The sequence below is a fragment of the Esox lucius genome, chromosome 5 (genome assembly GCF_011004845.1).
Source record: "Esox lucius isolate fEsoLuc1 chromosome 5, fEsoLuc1.pri, whole genome shotgun sequence".
Taxonomy (NCBI): Eukaryota; Metazoa; Chordata; class Actinopteri; order Esociformes; family Esocidae; genus Esox; species Esox lucius.
Genome location: NC_047573.1, coordinates 22,287,885 through 22,309,762, shown reverse-complemented (window position 1 = coordinate 22,309,762; position 21,878 = coordinate 22,287,885). Strand labels below are relative to the sequence as shown.

The following is a 21,878-nucleotide window of genomic DNA, read 5'->3' as shown; positions in this document are numbered from 1 at the left end:
AGAAAAAGAAGGGAGGGAGAAAGAGATAGAGGATGAAAAGGGAAAGAGGAAGGTGGTGAGAGATCAATTACAGCCGACAAGTGGCACTTGTTTACCTAACAAATGATGCAAATCAGGTAAAACATAATCTTTATATTCGGCGGGAATGCTAGAGATAATTACAGTGTAATTCCAACCATAATAAACCAATAAACACTCAAACACTCGCTAAAGCCTGCCGTAACATTTTTTATAACAGGAATTACTCAGTTAACCACATGCACACACTTGCGGTGCACTAAGCTGTTGAGTACCTCTAGAACATGCGGACGGACAGAAACAGAATCATCATCGCAACAGGGACAAACTAAGGCCCTTGGAGAGAAACAGGATTACTAATCTTTAATCAAAGCCCTAATGATGTTTTGAGGATTATTAGGAACACCTGTTCAATTTCTCATTAATGCAATAATCTAATCAACCAATCACCTGGCAGTTGCTTCAATGCATCTAGGGGTGTGGTCCTGGTCAAAACAATCTCCTGAACTCCCAACTGAATGTCAGAATGGGAAAGAAAGGTGATTTAAGCAATTTTGAGTGTGGCATGGTTGTTGGTGCCAGACGGGCCGGTCTGAGTATTTCACAATCTGCTCAGTTACTGGGATTTTCACTCACAACTATTTCTAGGGTTTACAAAGAATGGTGTGAAAAGGGAAAAACATCCAGTATGCGGCAGTCCTGTGGGCGAAAATGCCTTGTTGATGCTAGAGGTCAGAGGAGAATGGGCCAACTGATTCAAGCTGATAGAAGAGCAACTTTGACTGAAATAACCACTCGTTACAACCGAGGTATGCAGCAAAGCATTTGTGAAGCCCCAACACGCACAACCTTGAGGCGGATGGGCTACAACAGCAGAAGACCCCACCGGGTACCACTCATCTCCACTACAAATAGAAAAAAGAGGCTACAATTTGCACAAGCTCACCAAAATTGGACAGTTGAAGACTGGAAGAATGTTGCCTGGTCTGATGAGTCTCGATTTCTGTTGAGACATTCAGATGGTAGAGACAGAATTTGGCGTAAACAGAATGAGAACATGGATCCATCATGCCTTGTTACCAGTGTGCAGGCTGGTGGTGGTGGTGTAATGGTGTGGGGGATGTTTTCTTGGCACACTTTAGGCCCCTTAGTGCCAATTGGGCATTGTTTAAATGCCACGCCCTACCTGAGCATTGTTTCTGACCATGTCCGTCCCTTTATGACCACCATGTACCCATCCTCTGATGGCTACTTCCAGCAGTATAATGCACCATGTCACAAAGCTCGAATCATTTCAAATTGGTTTCTTGAACATGACAATGAGTTCACTGTACTGAAATGGCCCCCACAGTCACCAGATCTCAACCCAATAGAGCATCTTTGGGATGTGGTGGAACGGGAGCTTCGTGCCCTGGATGTGCATCCCACAAATCTCCATCAACTGCAAGATGCTATCCTATCAAAATGGGCCAACATTTCTAAAGAATGCTTTCAGCACCTTGTTGAATCAATGCCACGTAGAATTAAGGCAGTTCTGAAGGCGAAAGAGGGTCAAACACAGTATTAGTATGGTGTTCCTAATAATCCTTTAGGTGAGTGTAGACTATCGCACGGTTTATTAAAACTAACAGGAGGTCCACGTATGTAATATTAGAGTATAGATTTTCCCACACCAGATTAGACCATGAGAAGACAGAATATTTCCATTTTCCAGCACTGACAGGGATACATCATAATGAGATATATAAATTACATTTCAGAGACAGACACAACTATAATCAAAATGGGAGAAACTCTGTAGGGTAGTGTTTGGTGTCTCAGAGCAGCTCATTACCCATCTATATTAAGACCGGCATTCATTCAAATCAGTCACAGCAAACCAGTTAACACAGTGGGTTTGTTTACAATAACTCATCCTGTGTTGACACACATCTAACTCTGAAAGTGGATGCGTACCTGTGAAGCGCTGTTGTTGTTGTTTTTACAGTCCCAAACACTGGTCTGTAAATGTGACTATAGGAAACTTTTATAAAACCTCTGTAAAAACTAATTTGGCCCTAAAAATACACTTTACTGTTTAAAAACCAGTGCAATATTTCAAAGACACATTGCGTTTTATTGTAAACTATGGACAGTACTTGAAGTGGAATTAAGTTTTTTTTCAAGTCAGTCCATGAGACCTGAGTGTCAAACCCCTTAAATGTTGGCCCCCAACCTACCACAACCACTGGTAGAGTCTATTTGTAGCCCATGTAAATCTAAACAGAAGGTTGCTGGTCTCAGATCCCACAGAATTCTACAATCTCCTACCACTATGCTCTCGATAAAAACACAAAGTACAATAACTGTTATGTTAGGCTACTGAATAAAACACATCAGACCCTCTTATCTGGAGAACTGGGTGGGCAGGCATTTGATCCAACACTGAATCACACCCACGCTTTTCAAGGTATTTTCTATTGATGTTTGGGCTGAAATGTGGTGAAAATGGGGCTCAGGTGGGGGCCAGTAAATAGTAGCTGTCCTGATGGATAGATGACAACAACCAAATAAGTTACTTGTGTCAATTAAATTATTCCCAGATTCAAACAAATTAATGCTATAGGCTACTTGATTAGGCAAAAGGCATAAGGTTGTCAAGGTGGCTAGAGATTCAGTTGCTGACGTTATATTTGTTAATTCTACTATTAGAATTCAAGTTGTAGCAGAAATGAAACTGGCGACAACATTAATGCTTAGCTTAGGCTAGTGAAAACAATAAACAATGAACTTACCATGCTACAAGCAAGGTGTGGATTTGCACAGTTGGAGAAGAGGATGTTGGCGAGATGTTGCTGACCTCTTTTGGCATGTTTTTCGCCGAAAACTGTGTTGGGACGCAAGGAGAGATTTCTAACAACTTGGCACATTAATTCTACCAACGGATGTGTAGACTAGTCGTGTTGTTAGGCAGGATTCGTAAACTAGTGTAGTGTGAACGGGATTTACGACATCAATGCCAATTCTCCGAAGGCTATATTTTAGAAAGGGCCCTTTTAAGTGTTCCGGACAAACCATACACAAACAAAGTTACTTTGCAAAATTACAATAAATGCGGTGAACACATTCCAGACAGCTCCAGCTCAACCTACTGACAATGTATGGCTCTAAGACTCAACAAAGAAAAAAAACATTAACGGCAACAACAAATAAACGCCGTTAAGAATTTTAAATGCATCACAAGTGTTTGCTCGTTTACTTTGACAGACCTCGTGAAAATCTATGTTTAGTCAGAACCACCGGGTTTATGATTTGTTACTGACTATTGTAGTACTAGCTGTTTATCCAATGCAACATATGAAAATGTAAACATAAAATATACATTTAGAATGCACACTTTACTTATATTTTGACCTTCACGAAAATGCATAGCAAAATGAACCTGATAAATATCATACCATTGAAACCTATCTGTTGATTAGATTGAATAATGTATGCTGAGATCGAAAATAGTCTGTAACAGAGTACATATACGTCGGGGCTTAAATTGTACATTGTCAGATGTGCAACAAAAGCATCAGTTTCTAACAGGTTTTAGCATGTATGTGAATGTTGACTTGCTTGCACTCAGTGCTGGAGAAATAAGGAGGTCAGCCAGTTTGAGTGTTTCCAGTGTAATTAATGAGTATGGCCTGCCTTCCTGTTACCAATAAGCCCGGCTGTGCTCCCTGTTAACAATCCTCAGAGCACCAGCCAGGCACCTGTGGCAGCTGGCTGGCCTGTCCCAGACCCAGGACCCCGCCCAAACCCCCCCAAGCCCAGGGACACCCAGAGCAGCACACCACCACAGGACCACTGTCGGACCACCGGCACGCAATCAGTCGACTGTAGCCAGCCGAGCCAGTGCTAGAGAGGAGAGAGCTGCCCACTGTGACTGACCGACTCCTGTTGCTTTCCTTTAGCCTCAACTCCTCTGGTTTGTTTTCCGCTTCATCAGCTTAAATCGCAGTGCAGTCTTTAAAAAAAAAAATCACTATGTCTAATAAATCACTGTTCATTTAGTGAAAATGACACTGTAATATATGTTTAGCAGTCTAATTGTGTGTTAGGAAACAAATGTGAAGACATTTACATATACAGCCCTGATTGGCTAATAGGATAGTCAAGAGCCCATATACTTATCCAGACGAACAGTCATTGGCTGTTTCACCAGAATAGGCTGAAATTCCTGTATTATTATTTTACTACTTTTACAGAAGATAATCATCAGAATGTAGTATAACATTTCAGAGTGTTATTGTGACCACATAGTTGTAGATATTTATTTTTACAAAAATATCAGAAATAGTAAAAAATATGTCTTTTAATTCCAGCTCAACATTTCCTGCTTGCATAGCAAGTCTGTGTGAATAAGATTTTTTCCTAATTTACTTTTCTGGTAAAAAAGGTAAAAAATATTTTTTGTTGAAAATCTAAATGAATGTAATATTGATTTTTCTTCTTAATATAAAAAAAAATTCATTGATATAGTGATAATATTGTAAATGTAGAGTACTTCTAATTCAAAAAGGGCAAAGGGTATGTATGTAGCACTACCCAGCTCCAGCCTTTCCTATCTAATTTTACTCAAAATGCTGAAAGCAAACCCCACAACCAACCTAAGTGAATAATTCAGTGAAACACCTTAAGCCTCTTTCAAACAAATTCACAAAATCAAAGTGGCACTTACAAATAATTATGCTGGTGTTTTTAAATCAGAATAAGTAGGAAAACAACGATTAACAGTGAATTTTGTTTCTGCACATTTGCCCGGTGTGCTCTGATAGGAGGGGAAGTATCTGTTTACCCAGTGATTAGGACAATTTTACTGTCGTGGAGCAGTAAATTCAAACCATTCAGTCTGCCAGATTGCCCCAGACAACATTAGGCACTCAAACCTGGCGAACACATATAGACCCTAATCTAGTTTTTTTTCCTTCATGGTACCTTCAAACTTAAATAAACTTTCACATATAATTACACTGAATTCTGTATATTTTTGTGTCCATTTCCTTCAAACAAAAAAACATACACTCTGAGAGCTGCGTGTGTTATTGTAAACCTATGGCACACATACGACTCTTGAAAAACCTGAAAGGGTGTCTTATTTATTCTAAGTAAATTTGCAAAGGTAAGAAGGTAAAAAAAACACGATCCATATCTGTCTATAAATTACATGATGACCATGTTGAAGAGGTTCACAGTTCTGAGTTGCCACGTCGTGAAAAAATTATCAGGGTAAATATTATGGCTGTGAAAAGTTTCTCTTGCCCATGAAGTGGTATTTGGTTATGTTTTAATCTGTACCACTCCACCTGATTGGAATATTACTTTATGAGCATAATTTAAAATTAAAAACAGAGTGTGGGACTTGGTTACGGGATTCGATATGTCTAAAATGTTGCATATATCTCTGCAACGGAAAAACACCTCTTCTGTGCCCCACTCTGGCTACTGTTTCTGCCAGTCAGTTAAGGCCTGGACATTTCAAAGTGACGTTTTGGCTCTCTGACCTGAATGCCCTGAAACATGCTCCACAAAATCATGTGTGTGTGTCTGTGTGTGTATCTGTATGCCTGCCTGCCTGCCTGTGTGTGTGTGTGTGTGTGTGTGTGTGCGTGTATATACCTTGAGATCTGGACAGTGTCCTCATGGCCAGAGAGGGATGTAAGCAATTACCAATTCTCAAAACACTACTTTGCTGTAGTTAAACATATTACACGCCTCTCTCCCGTGCCCTTGTTCATCCCCCTCTCATTTCAACCTGTGAAATATGGACTCTCACACAGAACAGCTCTTTTACTACAATCACAACCTGTCTGCAATTAACCAATCATCATCATCATACACAAGCAAAACACATGCTGCACACAAGCTCTCCACATCTAGGCCTAATTCACGCCGTACAATGTTAGTTTGTTTCATTTCATTTGGTTTCTCTTATACCCTTTCCAGCTCACCATGCATGCAATAGAGCGTCATGCAGTGTAGTTGGGGGGGATCTATTGGGGGGGATTCCAGTGTTATGGACATTACGTTTGCAGAAAAATATCCCAACTTTATTTCCTCACATAGTGGTCAAACGAGAAATGTAACTTCTGAGGTGTACGCCTTAGGGACAGTATATATCCAAGAACACAGACGTGTTAGATTTTCCTGTAACTCCTGTACATTTTTATTTAATGAAATTAGCAGACATTCATATCCAGAGTGATTGATAATAGTGTGTGCATATATTTTCAAACTGGCCCATCCTGGAAATTAAAAGCGAAATCCTAGTTTTAAAAGCAACATGTTCTACAAACTGAGCCATAGGGGACTATAAATGAATGGAATTATTTAAATAAGAAACATTATGGATGCTACATGAAAATTGTTTTGGAGGAGACTAAATTACAATTCCATCAAGTCTCGTTTTAATTTTAATGTCCTGGGTCAAAACACATCAATGCCCATTAAAAACCTACATACACAAACTTCTGATGTTCCAGTGACAAACAACTCCCTATGGTTCGCAGAGTTGATAGTCATTTTGAAGTTTTTTCACATTAAACAAATATTGTTGCAAAAAGGTTACATTATCTGAAAACCTCACCCAACACAGCCAGAAGAGGACATGGCCACCGTGTTCCACAACGCGACCAGGCCTGGCCACCGCGTTCCACAACTCGACCGAGGCTGGCCACCGTGTTCCACAACACGACTGCGGCTGGCCGCCATGTTCCACAACGCGACCAGGCCCGGCCACCACGTTCCATAACCCGACCGAGGCTGGCCACGTGTTCCACAACACGACCATGACTGGCCACCGTGTTCCACAACCCGACCAGGCCTGACCACCGCGTTCCACAACCCAACCAGGCCTGACCACCCTGTTCCACAATCTGACCGTGGCTGGCCACCATGTTTCAATACCTGACCTTGTTGGAAAGCCAGAATCTGATCCTCAAAATGTTCAGGGTGAAGGAAGACTTCACTAAACACAGCTAATGGTGGAAGCCTTATAAAAGTTCATTGTGATAGAGATCTTCTCAGAGACTCTCACCTCCCAGATGTCCCTGAGAGCTAACATGCCATAATGAATATGATACCCAGCACTTCAACAAGTATTCCAAGGTCAACTGTTCCCTGGATGTAGGCTTTGTCCTGTTCATCTGCCCCTCCCTGGGTCTGCTCCTCTTTACGCTGGTGGTCCGGCACCGTCAGCCGGCCGGAGACTAACTTGTTGGCCTTGGGCCTTTGGAAGGACTAGCACTGGGTGTTGGACCAGCTGCTGCCAAGTCTCCAGTAGCAGGGGACCTGTTTTCTGCATCTGTTTCTACAGGAACGTTCAGCTGGGGAAGGACATCATGGACAACATCATAGACAGCAACTAGTGGTCTCTTTGGAGTGGCGCTTGGCCATTTTCCATTTGCTGGTGAAGCATTGGGATATCTTCATCTTGGTGTTCCAGAAGGACATCCCACCTAGGCAGCTATCAGCCCAACAAAGCCTTGATATCTCGAAGAGCTTAAATGTATGCTCTAAGCGTAGATTAGTCATCAACTATAGATATTCAATTTGTAACATAGGATAACAATGAAGTACTTTACAGTAGTAGTTTTCTCTTTAAATAAATTTAAACAAAACAGCTTTTGACTATTTATGACTATTTCTCAAGCAATACTTTTAAGAGTCTTAGGACTTCTAAGAGTTGTCTGAGAGGGGAGGAAATAGAATATTTAGCTGCTGTTGACAGAATATTTTGGGAATCTTTGTTATTGGTCTATTAACCAATTCACTGCCTGGTGATGTCACAAATTAAGACATACCTGCTGATTAGAGTACATTGTATTTAGAATTAGGAATTTTTCAGCACTCATAAAATAAATTCACACTTTTATACTGTTACATCAGCTGTTGTACTGAGGCTATAAAGCACAGGAAACATAATTTGCGCTCTACTGGGAATTTAACACAATAAATGTAAAAGAGATTATTGACCCAAATAGGAGCTATAATTCTTTATGAGCTAACAACTTGCACTATATTAACATGGAGTCACCAAACCAAAATATGGATATGTTTGTTTGGAAGATTAAAGTGTTGCAGTGGCATAATTGAGTGAAACAAAAAAAAAAAATATTATGGTAAAATGTTAAAAGCTTAGTGATTTCCATGCCGCAAGGCCAGAGAGCTGGCCAACCAGGCGTGTGACAAAGGAACACAGCTTGACCCTGAAATGCAACACTATATAATGTCTCCAATATTCAATATGTAGAGGGGAATTTGCCACATAGTTGGAATGCCCGTCCCATGGTGGACAGGAAGCAGCTTCCTCAGCAGACTGGGTGTCCTTCTACAGTATATGATCCCAAGAAGGGGTTCTATTTCCATCCCACAGCTGCCACCAATGGACGGGGTTAAACGCTTCTTTACAGTAATTCAGGGGGAATGTGTGTTGCCGGCAGAAGACCCTACAGCCCAACCGGCTGCAAACTGACACTAGCATAGAAGGGATAACTGAAGAGGAAGGCTGAAAGTGTTTTTTTACGATCGCAGGAGTGAGCACCAAGCAGGAGGCCTGATTACCCATAGCAGAGAGGCAGGCCCGATGGGTAATTACCTTAAAGAAGACCTGAGGGCTTCATTACAATATCACAACAAACAATTATGTTCCTCTGGGGTTACCATAAGAGGAAGGCACACACCAATGAAAACTAATGACCAACACTGCCACAGCCGGGAACATTTACTGCAATATTCACAATGAATGGAAACGGTTGCATTTAAATACAGTAGTGACACTTGAAGGCCAAAAGTAAAATCGTTTGCTTACAACCACTTTAACGATATATTCTTGGCCATGCAACTCTTGTCATTTTCAATAATAATAATTTAAATGACACTGACATTGAATTGTCATTAATTACTAAATAGAATACCATAGATTCTTTTGACTTTATTACTTTTTATATTGCCTATTTTACGTTGTGCCATTTTTATCTCAAATATTTTTGGGAATCTTTCTAGAAAAAAATAACGAACTGTCAATTTTCTGATAAAATACCAGTGAAATATATTAATATCACGTTTATTTCATATTTAAAAAGTTCATCAAAACATTTATATTTTTAATAGTGAATTATTTCTCAAATGTATTAATTTGGCTACGTATTTCTAAATAATTTGCTTTTATTTTCTGAGAGAATATAATTTAGCTGAACGATATGAGCAATAAAATATATTCAGTTTTGAGTTAGGGTTTACAGTACCCAAGTATATTTGGTTTTACAATGTGCTTTGAAATCGGAAGCGTACGGACCGCAGCGTCATTGATAGCCAATTGTAAAAACAGGTAGATTTAATGACATGGTGATCTTGAAGTCTGTCCGTTAGCAGTGCTTAAAGGATTACGGTTAGAAAGCACACAGCAGTAGGTGAAGCCACGGTGGGTGCAACAGTACACTTTGGACGGATTGCTATGGCGAGCTCTTGCTTGGACAAAAAGTCGGTGTAGAATTGCACCGCAGTAGCCTCCGCTCAATAATCACCGCAAAGGATACAAGTCCTAGAAACCAACGGCCCTTTTGTGTGAACTATTTGGACTCAAAACACTTCATTTATTAAACTTTGACAGCCAGACTTTATATTAAGGCCATGGTAAATGCCATACCAAATCGAAGCCTGCAATATTGTTTCCGTTGGTTTTATATGCGGGAATATGGTTATCCAATCGTTCATCGACTAAAATTGACCTTCCTAAAAGCTGCGAAAAAATACAAACACTTTTGTTTTTACATCATAGGCTACATCATTTTCTTAAATAATTATCTGCTGGAAAAATGAAAGCATTTAATGACCTAACAACCTCTTGAGAAAAGTATGATTATGATTATGTCAGCTACGCATAACTGACACCCACTCATTACTCATAAACTCTACAGAACAGTTGTCAACATTGTGATTAATGAGCATTACACTTGAACAATTGTTCTAACATTGTGTTTTATAATTTATGTATTATCACGGCCAAATAAATGATTTTCGCTCTGCTCCTGGCATGAGAATCCTTAAAAAAAAGACACACACACACACACTACACACACATCCATAATTAGCATTCAACTCTCTGTATGATGGAATCAAATGGGTTTGTTAAGTGTTGGCGACAGGTCAGGTTTAATGAATCTTCTTACAATATCAGGCCACATTTACTGAGTTCACAAACAGTGACACACACCCTAGTGATTTAAACTATCTAAATAAATAGGTATCCCCCTTCTCTCTCACTCTCTCATCTGTAGTGAATTAAGTGTGTTGGGTTTCAAGGCTGCCTGGACAAATCCCCCGATTTCTTACTCACTTTCTCTCTGTCTGTTTCTTTCGCTCTCTCTTTTTTGTAATTCTGTCAGTCTTTATCCGTCTTTTTCTGTCAGTCTGTCTCCACCGGTCTGCCTCTAACTGTCTGTCTCTCTCTGTTGTACTCGCTCTCTGTAATCAGGGGGCATGTTGGTGAAGTCAGCAGACCCTCGTTAGGTTTAATGCAGTGAAGACAAGGCCACAGCGGTTTTAATTAGTCTGGGGTGCCTGGATGAGGGGAACAGGACTGGACCGAGGGGGTTCACATAGGGGGGCCAGTGTGTGTGTGTGTGTGTGTGTGGGGGGGGGGGGGGTGGGGGTTGTGAAGCACAGAGCAGGACCTTAATTCAATTTGCGAAACTCTGTTTTGACAGGAGCCAACAGTTACAAGGGGTGGCAGAACCCACCACACTGGGGCCCAGATTAGGAACTCTCCTCGTCAAAGCACAATCACCAAGCCCAGTTAGATCAGACAACCGGTCTCATTTCAGCCTTCCAGTCAATCACTCAGTACCACCTGATAATCATCAGTGTATTGTAAATTTTTTAAAATGTAAACAAGTTATCCAGATTTATAGTAACAGTTTTGTCTTATTAACCTGTACCTGTAATTCCCAAGAAAGGGGCCTCAATCTACAGTACATGTTCAAACATATATTTAGGTACTTTAATAAACAGTATTAGCCCAAATACTATTCAGAATGTGATCAGCTCATATTATTGAAAATGCATAAAATCAAGATGTTTTAACAGTTTCAGAATTAAAGCAAACAGCTACCAAAAAAGAAACACCAGAGCAATCCCAAATATGGCATGGTACTGCAACCACGTTACTTGCCGAAAAATCTAAAGTAATAAGCTAACAGATAAAGTTAGTGTGTAGTTTAATTACAGATAAAAGCCTATTGTGAGTCTGGGCGAATAGTGCAGTTCTCCACAGAGACCCAAGACAATATGTTTTATATTTGCATACAGCTGGCGGAGAGTGAATGAGTGAGTAATAATTGTGCATATTAAACAACTCCCCAGGAGTTTGGGTTGTACGCCTCAACCCCCAGGGTTACTGTGTACACTGGGGGGAAGAACTACTCCACCCCCCAAACACACACACACACACCCATCACACAGAGGTGAGTCACATTTTATTGTCTACATATTATCTTTTCCTGCTTCGTGTGTATGCTTGCCGGTTTGGCATGTGCAAGTTGGTTGTGGTTGTGTATGTGTTTGTGTGTGCGTGTGGTTGTACGTGTGTGTGTGTGTGTGGTCTCCGAGGCACGGTTGTGGAGACACTGGCCTATCGCTTTCAGATGTATCTCCATTTGATCCGCTGGTTTCCTGCCATTGATCAAGCCCCCCCCTGATCGCTCAGCTGATGGAGCGGCAGAAACCCGAGAGTGACGGAATGAGAGGAAGGAGAACAGAAGGGTAAAGTCTCCCCCTTTCCCCTGGAGGTGCGGGCTTGTCTATCAACCTCCTCAGGCACAGACGCCCTGCATCGGTTGGTCACCTCTAAGAGGCCATTTTCTCCACATGTATCCCTTCTTCCTGTCATCCAAGTCCTCCTTAGCTGGCCCCTTGCCCCTTTCCTTCTGAGTGTCTGTGTTAGACGAAGGATGTCAGGACTACCACCAATCCTATCCCGGGGACTGTGTTTACAAGTACACCCACCGTGCTAAACCCCCACCCCCCCCCCCCCCCCACCCCCGCCAAACCACACACTCTCGGACTCTGAGTGACAGTTGCACCACGGCCCTAGCCTGGCGGGACGGCACAGCCTGACCCATCTGGTTCTGATCGCCCCCGAACGCGGACAGACAATCTCCCCGCTAGCACTTGTCCTCGCCAAGAAACCTGCTACAGAGACACTTTGGCTGTCCAGATCCAGTGTGGTGACAGGTCAATTACTGGGAAATCAAAAGCGTAATATAAATAGTCTGATGCAGTGGCAGGGTGAGGTAATATGACCTGTTTGACCTCTGTATGGACAATTGTCAGGCAATCTAAGCAGTTTTAGAATATACCTTTACCGATTATATATCCTTAGTGTGGCTTTCATACAACCAAATTCAGTGTGTTTTGAAACTTACATATCCACATGACATAAGATGAACAGAATTATGTCTCAGTTAACATAAATTTGAATGAGTCACTTTGAAAGAAAAAAATATAATAATAGATTAGACTGCACACGATCAAGCAGTTCCGTAAATACACTTGCCAGGAGACTGAAATGATGCACACTTTTGTTAAACAATGGAAGGCCTTTATTTTCAGCTAAAGCGAGGATAAATAAATTGACTTTGGAATGAAATATTTCCAATCCACAATGGTATGACAACTGCCTACAATAGTAAAGCATATCTTTAAACATTAATTAATACCCACTGTGTTTATTTGGCATATCTAACAAACAAGAAAAAGTACAGTAGTGTGAGTTGATGGCATGCTAACTGAACGGCATCTAAGTCAATAAGGCTAACTGGCTACTTAGCTAATCAAAAATCATTGATAGCTGTAACATTTGAAAGACATTTCAAATTACTGCCCTGAAAAGCCACAATGTTCATGATGCATGCATGTATCTCCTCTTAAGTAAAATGGTCTGTTACTATCCCACTTAGCCATCTAGTCAAGGTATAAAACTGACAAATACATTGACCTTTTTGATAACATACATGGCATATTCATGTTCAACTGACTCAGTGGAAGGGAAAAACATTCCCTGTAATATAACCTATATAGCCTAGAACTATTGTGTATTGCGGAACCGATTCTGATTGGCCTCTCAGAATGATTTACCGTTACTCAATCTAAATGTAATCAGATACAACCTTATACCTCTGTGTTTCTGCTTTAGGCCAACAGTAAAGATCAGGTTCAAAGGGTTAGTTCATCAATAAAATCACATGTTTATTCATCCAGTTAAAAGAACAAATGCATGGTTTACTTTAATCAAAATATACGTTATAGAGAGAAAAGGTACCTCGACAAAACCACTCAAGTGCTCATCAACAATCAAGCCATGCTACAAATCCAATAACAACGTTCGAAAAGCCTATTCCTATATTTTGAATCACTCTTTTTGTAATTTAAACATTCCCCCCATTAAAACGAGTTTGACTTCCAAACCAAGCCACAAGTAGAGGAAGAGGACAAAGGGAGATGTCCTCTGGAGGAAGACGCAGCGTTGCAGAGAGAAACACATTCCTGGCTGGAGCTGGATACTGCGATTGTGTTAAGCCCTTGTTCACTGTGAGCATCCGCCAGGATGGGCGATGTTAATCGTAGCGCTGCCCCACTGGGCCCAGGTGATCTCCTCCCAGCTGTAATGGGAACAGAGAAGGAACACCAGAGGAGGTCAAGTGAGTGTGGAGTCACACTGAAATAAATAGTTAGCACCGCCTATTACACTGTAATTTTTATCATATTGATAATTCAGATCTTTCAACACCTAGTAAAATTTCAGGATGCTGAATGAGGGCTTATGCTTTTATTAACCGATACTTATTCTGAAAAACTGACAGTGGCATCATCGTTGGGGTTTGTGTCTGAGATAGCCTACATGTAGGCCAATCAGCCAATGTAGACATATTAGTTACTGTAATAACCTGGGTCGACAAGTTTCCTTTTCTTTTTTTTCTTTTTTTACAGGCAATTGCCAAAGTCTCTATTTAGATTTTAATTTTCAGTCGAAGAAGCCTAGTATGCCATGTTTAGCGCCTGTACGGAATTAGCCAAATGTTGTCATCATGAAAATGGGCCTACGGTGTAGCCTGCCAAATCATCAGAATAATGGTATTGGATCTGGAATAATAAGTAGCCTAGAGTAGACATAGGTTAGTACATACATCTCACTTCTAGACTATTTGAATAAAAACATATTTTGGGATTTTCACAGGATTTGCCTTTGAATTCTCTTGCAGCGTTAGCCAGCCAGACTCGAGGTTGTTACTGAAACCCTGAAACCTAATAGGACGACACAAAACTGGCCCCTGGACTCGCAGACTTAGGATGCCTTTGTCACGGCGAAATTGACAAATTATTAATCTCAAGTCTCGCACTGTCTATCACCTTGAAGGGAGAAAAAACATTTTGATGAGGCTAAATGAAGCATGAAAAAACATAATTCCCATGATGCCCCTGTGACCTACAGGTTGTGTTTGAGTGGCAGGTTCATTTAGAATTGTCTTTCTGGGCCACTGTTTCAATATTTTTTAAGTATTTTCCACAGAATGTTAATCTAAATGCAACCAAATATATCTTTATTGCCTATACATTGGGTCATCCAACAGTGCACATGTTGGGCCTAACTTTGCATTGTATTACAGCTCATTGACAACGTTTTTTGTTCACAGTATTTGTTCGTAAAACAAAATATTTGATTTCAGCATATATTTAAATGAACCCAAATAAAACCATTGCAATTTGTCTCCGTAGCCAGCCTGTTGAAGTTGCTTTCTTTTGAGTTGAGAAACAGGCAATAGCCAGGATTAGAAGTCTTGAAAAACAACTTCATACAAGCAAAGGGCCAAATAAAGTAGCCCGTGGAGGAAGTCTTCTGCCTGCGAAGACACTAAATCCAGGCTTGGCCTTGATGAGACTGCAGTGTTCATTTGAGCAACCTGTTCCTAAAATAAACATCGACACCGCTGATTAACGAGCGTGAATGTATGTTTGTGTTGATTTGAATCTTTGTGTAATAATTCCATGTATGCTGGCTTTGTGAACTATTATTTCACATCTGTATAACTGACTGGGAAGTATTGGTGCCACATTTCCTCTATATTTACCACATAGATTCTGAGATAATAGTCTCAGAGTCACAAACCTTTCAAACAGAAGTTAAATTCCATCTCTCAACACTGTCATTGCCAGGGGTGGCCAAGCATCATTTTCTGGTGCAGAAAAACCATCCATATGAAGTAAACTTCTCCTACTAACAATTCCAGTCATTTAGCTTCTCATTCCAGGCTCTCTATGGCGACTAAAAATGTCACTTGTGAATAAAGGAGGTAAACATTTAAAACAAAATATGAGCTGAATTCATCCTTATTCTACTCTATTATTAATAATGTAATCACACACAAACATTTTTCCTATCGACATTGTTAGTGGAGGAAAACCCTTATAAATCCTTTTTGCAAGTGATCAGTGGTAACCAGCTCTTAAGAGGTCAGGCTCTATTGAAGAGTAACACTAGCTCTTTTAATGAGGAGTAACTGTGCCACCATCACCTACCGAATCACTGCCTTATGGCTCCATTACTGATTTGGGACCATAGGTTATATAGGTCAACCATTTCTATGAGGAGCACAAAGCAAAGTAGAACTAAAACATAATATGACACTTAAATGAAACGTGGAACATAAATGGAATATAGTCGTTTTGAGTTACACCCCTAACCTCACTTCAAACATTTTAACCAACTGTATAAATGGATTACAGTGTGTTTAAGAACTTACGCAGTTTCGGTCACCCCTGGAAAAGAGAATTTGCCCTATATAAATAAATGATTTAATCTAGTTCAACATTTCCCTTAATTCACACAAAAGAAAATTTGAAACCAAAAGTTATGCAAAGGAAATGAGGTAATTCAATTTTCCATGCTTGTGACACACAAAAATAGCCATGTTTTTTTGTTGATATTAATAGATGTCATGCCCAGAACAGAACTTATGCCCATGACCAATCTATACAACCAGTGCTAGCCATTGGTCCTGAAAAGAGACAGACATGGTAATAGCCGATCATGAGGCATCAGACACCAAAGGTTTCGCCTCTTACATTTCTTCAACTATTTATATCTCCCATAAGGCCCATTATATTGTCTGAAAGCTAAACTCTACTAATTTATCCTTTCCTCTGAAACTAAAGGAGGGCATCAAAGCTTGGTTGCTGCAGCATACAATTAAATTGAGCCAGTTTATCATCATTACTTGTTAGGATATTTCATTGCCATATTTTATTTCTAAACAGTTAATATTTTCTTTATAATTCCTTAAGAACATAAAACACAACATGAATGGAATAAGATTCTGATTAAAAAGCTTAAAAATAAATAAGCCCACATTAAATGTATCCTCACATTTCAACATCTGTGCTGATGGGATTGTGGAGTGACAGAGAAAACCCTGAAAATGTAGTCAGTTAAGTTACCTGATAACCGATCCTTTTCAAAACACTTGGTGATTACTTTTCAGTTTGTTGGTGAAAAAAACAAATACATTGTGCCACCTTTCGGTTTTATAAATTAAATTCAGTTCAGCATTGGAAAGAGGTTTCATTTTCCAAAATTAATATGAGTTACTGAGTTCTGAATGTAACTGTTACTGAGGTCTTCTTCTGATGCTTCTTGAATTAAAAGTAATTCCTAATTAACAGACAGTAATCCGATTACATTACTGAATTCGGATTACATTTAGAAAGTAACCTCCCCAACCCCACCAGCTGATTACCAAATGTATCTCTTCATGTTCTCCACTGTTTGACCAACTTTATAATGTAACACACTTCATGAAAAAGTAAAACCTAAAAAAATAAGCATCTTTAACACCAACTGTATACAATCTCCTTTAAAAGACTCAATATATTACTGACACAAAGTTGAGGTGGACAATTATATTCCTTTCAATGGTGGTGGAAAGAGGAAGCATCTCCACACTCAGTCAACTAATTATTCCAGAAGATATCACTTTAATGGTAACAGGGGTGTACGATACATCACTGAGACCCATCTCTATCCACTAATGCAGAGCTAATGCAAGGAACAGGGGCTTGTTTTTATTACCGCGTGTTCGAGTGTTTGGACAAACTCTCGATTTACAAAAGCTACGTTGACAGTTCTTCTCATTGAGCCAAGCCCCCACAGATCTCCAAACACCCACTAATGTAACCGGCAAGGACCTCATACCGGGCCCATACGAGGCCCGTCGTGACAGCCGAGTAAGAAATGAAGGACAGAGTAAAGTCACTCAAATGGAATGGCTGATTAGTTCACACTACGCTGGAAATGGGGAGTTTAATGTAACCCTGTGGTCTGGAAGATATACACAGACGGGGCCATCTCCAGCTCTGGGTAATCCTAAGAGGCTCAGTTGTGTATCTCACACAGCGGAGAGAGTTTTGATGAATCGCGGGACCTCTGACCTCCATGACTGATGACAACAGAGAAAAATGCAGCCAGAGGATCTCTGTCATCCAGTTTTTGCAGGCTTGGTCCGCTGTTAATCTGTACATCATCTCATACACTAAGGCAGACTACACAAAGTAATGTATCTAGGATTTACAATAAACCCCTCCACAAGGTGAAAGAGGTTGATAAAATATGTGTATTTGATCAAATAAGATTAAAAAGAAATGTTTTGCCTCCAGCATATTAAGGCATTAATGTATTACTTGAATATTTATGAAATGAATGCCTTTGTCCTTTGTGTACATACATAAAGTATACAGTGCCTGGTATTCTGTTCAGATTTTTTTTTTTTTTAATTTGATGTAAAAATACACATATAGTGGTGTTTTTACTTTGACTTAAAACACATTTAAGAAGCTTTTGCACTGATCACCTAATCACTCCAGATTCATAATATAAATACATGATTAGCATCGATAACATTTACTCAATATGACCAAATAGTTTATCATATCATATGTAGCTCTTCATTTACTCAATATGACCAAATAGTTTATCATGTCATATGTAGCTCTTCATTTACTCAATATGACCAAATAGTTTATCATATCATATGTACCTCTTCATTTAATCAATATGACCAAATAGTTTATCATATCATATGTAGCTTTTCATTTAATCAATATGAATTCAAGACCTGTTACTTCAAAAGAAATAACTTAATGCAAACAAATGCTCCTATTGTTTCTAATATGTGAGCATTTTCTTTTTGCTGTAATTATGGTATTAAATTACATTTCATCATGTTATTTTTAATTTAGGTCCTCAGCTTATTTACATTAAGACATGCTTGTAATGGAGGGGAAACAAAAACCTTTTGGCATGGAGCAAAAAAGTATTTGAAAAAATCTATGGAATATTTCACTCCATTTTCAGAGTAAAATGACCCATATGAGGCTCTACACAATTGAACTGTTTTCTTCATCCCAAACATCAATGGTAAAAGGCATTTTTCTCATATGTCAATTACTCAAACACACAGTCTATGCAATATACTGATGCCACTATTGAACGCTGTGAATATGTGGTTATTAAATAGCTAGATCCAGGAAATGATAAAATGGCTAATTTAGTTTTGAGTCTGATAAAGTCATGTGGTTCTATTGTCCAACCCATGACCTTCACATCTACAATACATGTGTCCTGCATTCATCACAAACAGGATGTAGTATAAGCATTTTCTTTTGTTTCCTTTGTTGAATTAGTTACATGTTCATTCATTAGATATACAAAGGATTAGCATAGTTAGAATAAAACAATTTAACCACTAATCACAGACAGAATTATCTTTTTAGTCTATTTTTCCATACTGTGGAACATGCTCATTGAACTGGACCCATGTATGCACATACTGGTCAGCAAACTAGCTTGGGTCCAGGGCATTATGTCAAACAGTACAGTATGTTCAGCTCACCAGCACCTAGCTAACTAATCATCGCCAGTACATACTGGTAAACACGGAAACATACTTGCTAGCAAGTCATTTGTTTGTGCTATTCAAAATGGTCACTGATAACCTCTGTCATTTGGCTGGCCAGTAACATCAAGACAGAGCCAGGAATATACAGCAGATGGTTAAAATAATGTATATAACGCTATTAGTGTTTGAGAACAGAGCCATTGAAATTGAACCATGACATTACTTATCCTCCTTACAAATCCATTCCCTTTTCTGTCAAAAACTGGAGTAAATTGCGACATTTGTTGGGACACTAATATTCTGTATTTGCCTTAAAACTGTCACTCTGCAGCCAGCGGAGCAGAGTCACGCACAAACACATGTCATCTCATATCCTTCAAAGAGCCTTTTTGTACAACCTGCCCTGGAAAAACTGAGTCTTTCCTGAAGCTCAACTTGGTTTAAGCTTTTATTTGTTTGACAGCATTGAAAAATATAAGTGTGGAAAAATGAATATAAGACTAATAGATGCAAAACATTAACTATTTTCCTCTCTAAACAGTCATGTGAAATGTGCAGATGTTTGGTGCATAATACAGTAACCATAGTGCACAAAATGAAATCCAGTCATAATGAGGGCACCACGCTCTAAGTGTATGATGCCCTCGAAGGCATTATTTCCATATACTTAGGGCCTGTTTACATTTACAGCCCTGTGGACAGCTGTTGTCTTTTTTAATAATTCTCGATGACTTTTGATTTCCACCTCAGTGACCAGTTCCATGTTTGAGGATCAAAATACCTGCAGGCGACTGCTGACTGACTTATCTATAAATCACCTTTCCTCATAGAAAAACACATATTTCATGTAGATCCTTCAGTAGTATAGAATTTACCCATGATACATTGTGGTTTTGATCCTCTTAAGTTACATTGAGTCCCAATTTCCATCTGTAGAGTTTGTATAGATAGTAATTCTGTCAACAAACTTTAACAGACTACCTGTTGATAAGCAATTTCTTGCTAAGGTTATGGTTAGGTTTAGGGTAAAGGTTAAGGTTAAGATAAACGTTATGGTTACGTTAAGGGTTAGTAAGTAATTGGTTAAAATTTCTACAGACATTTCTATAGAGCATCTACAGAAAAACCTTTGGGACTCTCAAAATAAAGTGTTAACGAAGTCAAGTCCGACTACTGACAGTGATTGATTCCTACAGAGTTCTAAATCAAATTGCAATGTTAGGATGTAGAGTTGCATGTATTCTGGAGATGGAGCCAATCACATGACAGGTACGGCTGGAGTCATTACTAAATCAGATGATTGCGCTAATCTGACATGAATCAAGCAACCAACTAGACAACCTGGTATAAAAGCTAACTGAAGAAGAGGAAGGCCTGTAATCTGTAAGTTCCACTGACAATGATGAAGTTTGCATAACATGACAGTTGCTTTTCTCACACACTACATTCCACCCTTTCAAGTTGTCTGTCTTGTGGTAGAAACAAAATGCTTTTATTTGTGTCAGTCTGACTCCTATGAACCTACTCATCTAAGGCATTAATGGATTGCAGCAGGGATGCCGACAGGAATGACCGGGCCAGAGACAGAATTTAACATTTAGGACCCAAACCACGGGCCAAAGAATTTCTTTAACATTTTATTGTTTTAACACTTTAATTCATAACTAGGCCACATTCAATTCACATTCAATTATTTTCAATTCATAACCTACTCAGTCCCAATCAGCCATTACTGAACTGCTACACATATTTAAAACGTTCTCTTTTAGATTTGTCCTTCCATTTCTGTGCTCGCAGTTTTGGTTGCATGTTGGCAATGTTTTAGCCAGATAGCTACAGTACTGTAGTTAGACACATTTATTGGTTACATTTGGAAAAAAATAAGCTCCACTATGTAGGATTCTTTCAGTAAAAAAAATCAATAACAGCATTTTGCAATTATTCATCCGTCAGAAAGTGATTCTGCACCAATGCCCGATAGAGAATCACGTTCCCGAATAAAAATATGAAAAATGTAATTACCTGTTCCAAAAAAAGCAGTAACTCAGAGTTCAACAACGTTCTTCTTAACCTTGCTAATGTTAGCTTAGGGTTTCTGGTAGCTAGCTACAGAGAGTTGGTCTAAGCCTTCTTTCGCTTTGCTATTTTTGTAGTGTATACTGTAGTAGACAAGGGAGGAACTGACTTTTGGCATCCTGGTCTCTAGCTGCCATTAGAGTTTCTTACAGTAAGCAAACTTCGCCCCTTATGGCGTAGTTATGCTATATATAATATCATCCAGGTAAAATAAGCCAAGGAGGAAAGCCTGCCTCGCAGAAGGCGATTGGCTGGGAAGTAGCGGCGTGCTCCAAAAATGATAAAATGACATTCCACTTCACTTTTTTTTACTGAATAAATCCTATATAGTGCAGCTTTAATAAAAGGTATGTTGGCATTGGTGTTAGGGTATCACCCTGATTGGCTGTTGGTGTTAGGGTATCATTGATTGGCTGTTGGTAGAACAAACCATTTTTATAGAAAAGGGTTTTATTATAATGCTGTCTAAAAAAAAACAGCAAAAAGTTAAAAACATGAATCCCTTCATCAATGCAATTCTTCTGTTTAAAAACTGTTAACCTTCTCGACAGTACTGAATACAATAATGACTGACAAATTAAGCACCCCCCCCCCCCCCCCCCCCCCCCACGGTTCACGGTTGTTGTCCCCTGTCGGCGTCACTGATTGCCGACTCTATAGAGTCTCTGGAAAAGAAGGCTGTTCGTTGTGTGGCCTAGTTTAGCCTATAAAAGGTCAGCTAAGTACCATTGCTGTTAGAATTGATAGAAATGGCAATGGAAGCCCGTTGACACCAGGAATAAATATAAAAATAAGTGCCATGTTAATTAT

The 21,878-nt window shown here is 39.5% G+C and overlaps 1 long non-coding RNA gene across 1 annotated transcript in view; it reads right to left on the bottom strand.

Annotated features, from left to right (window-relative positions):
• Nucleotides 1-12,652: 12,652 nt before the first annotated feature.
• The window catches only part of LOC105021248, a 37,057-nt gene continuing 27,831 nt past the window's right edge, over nt 12,653-21,878 (bottom strand). The window contains exon 3 of the long non-coding RNA XR_828810.3: nt 12,653-13,703. This is a non-coding gene — a long non-coding RNA (uncharacterized LOC105021248). The remainder of the gene's footprint in view (nt 13,704-21,878) is intronic.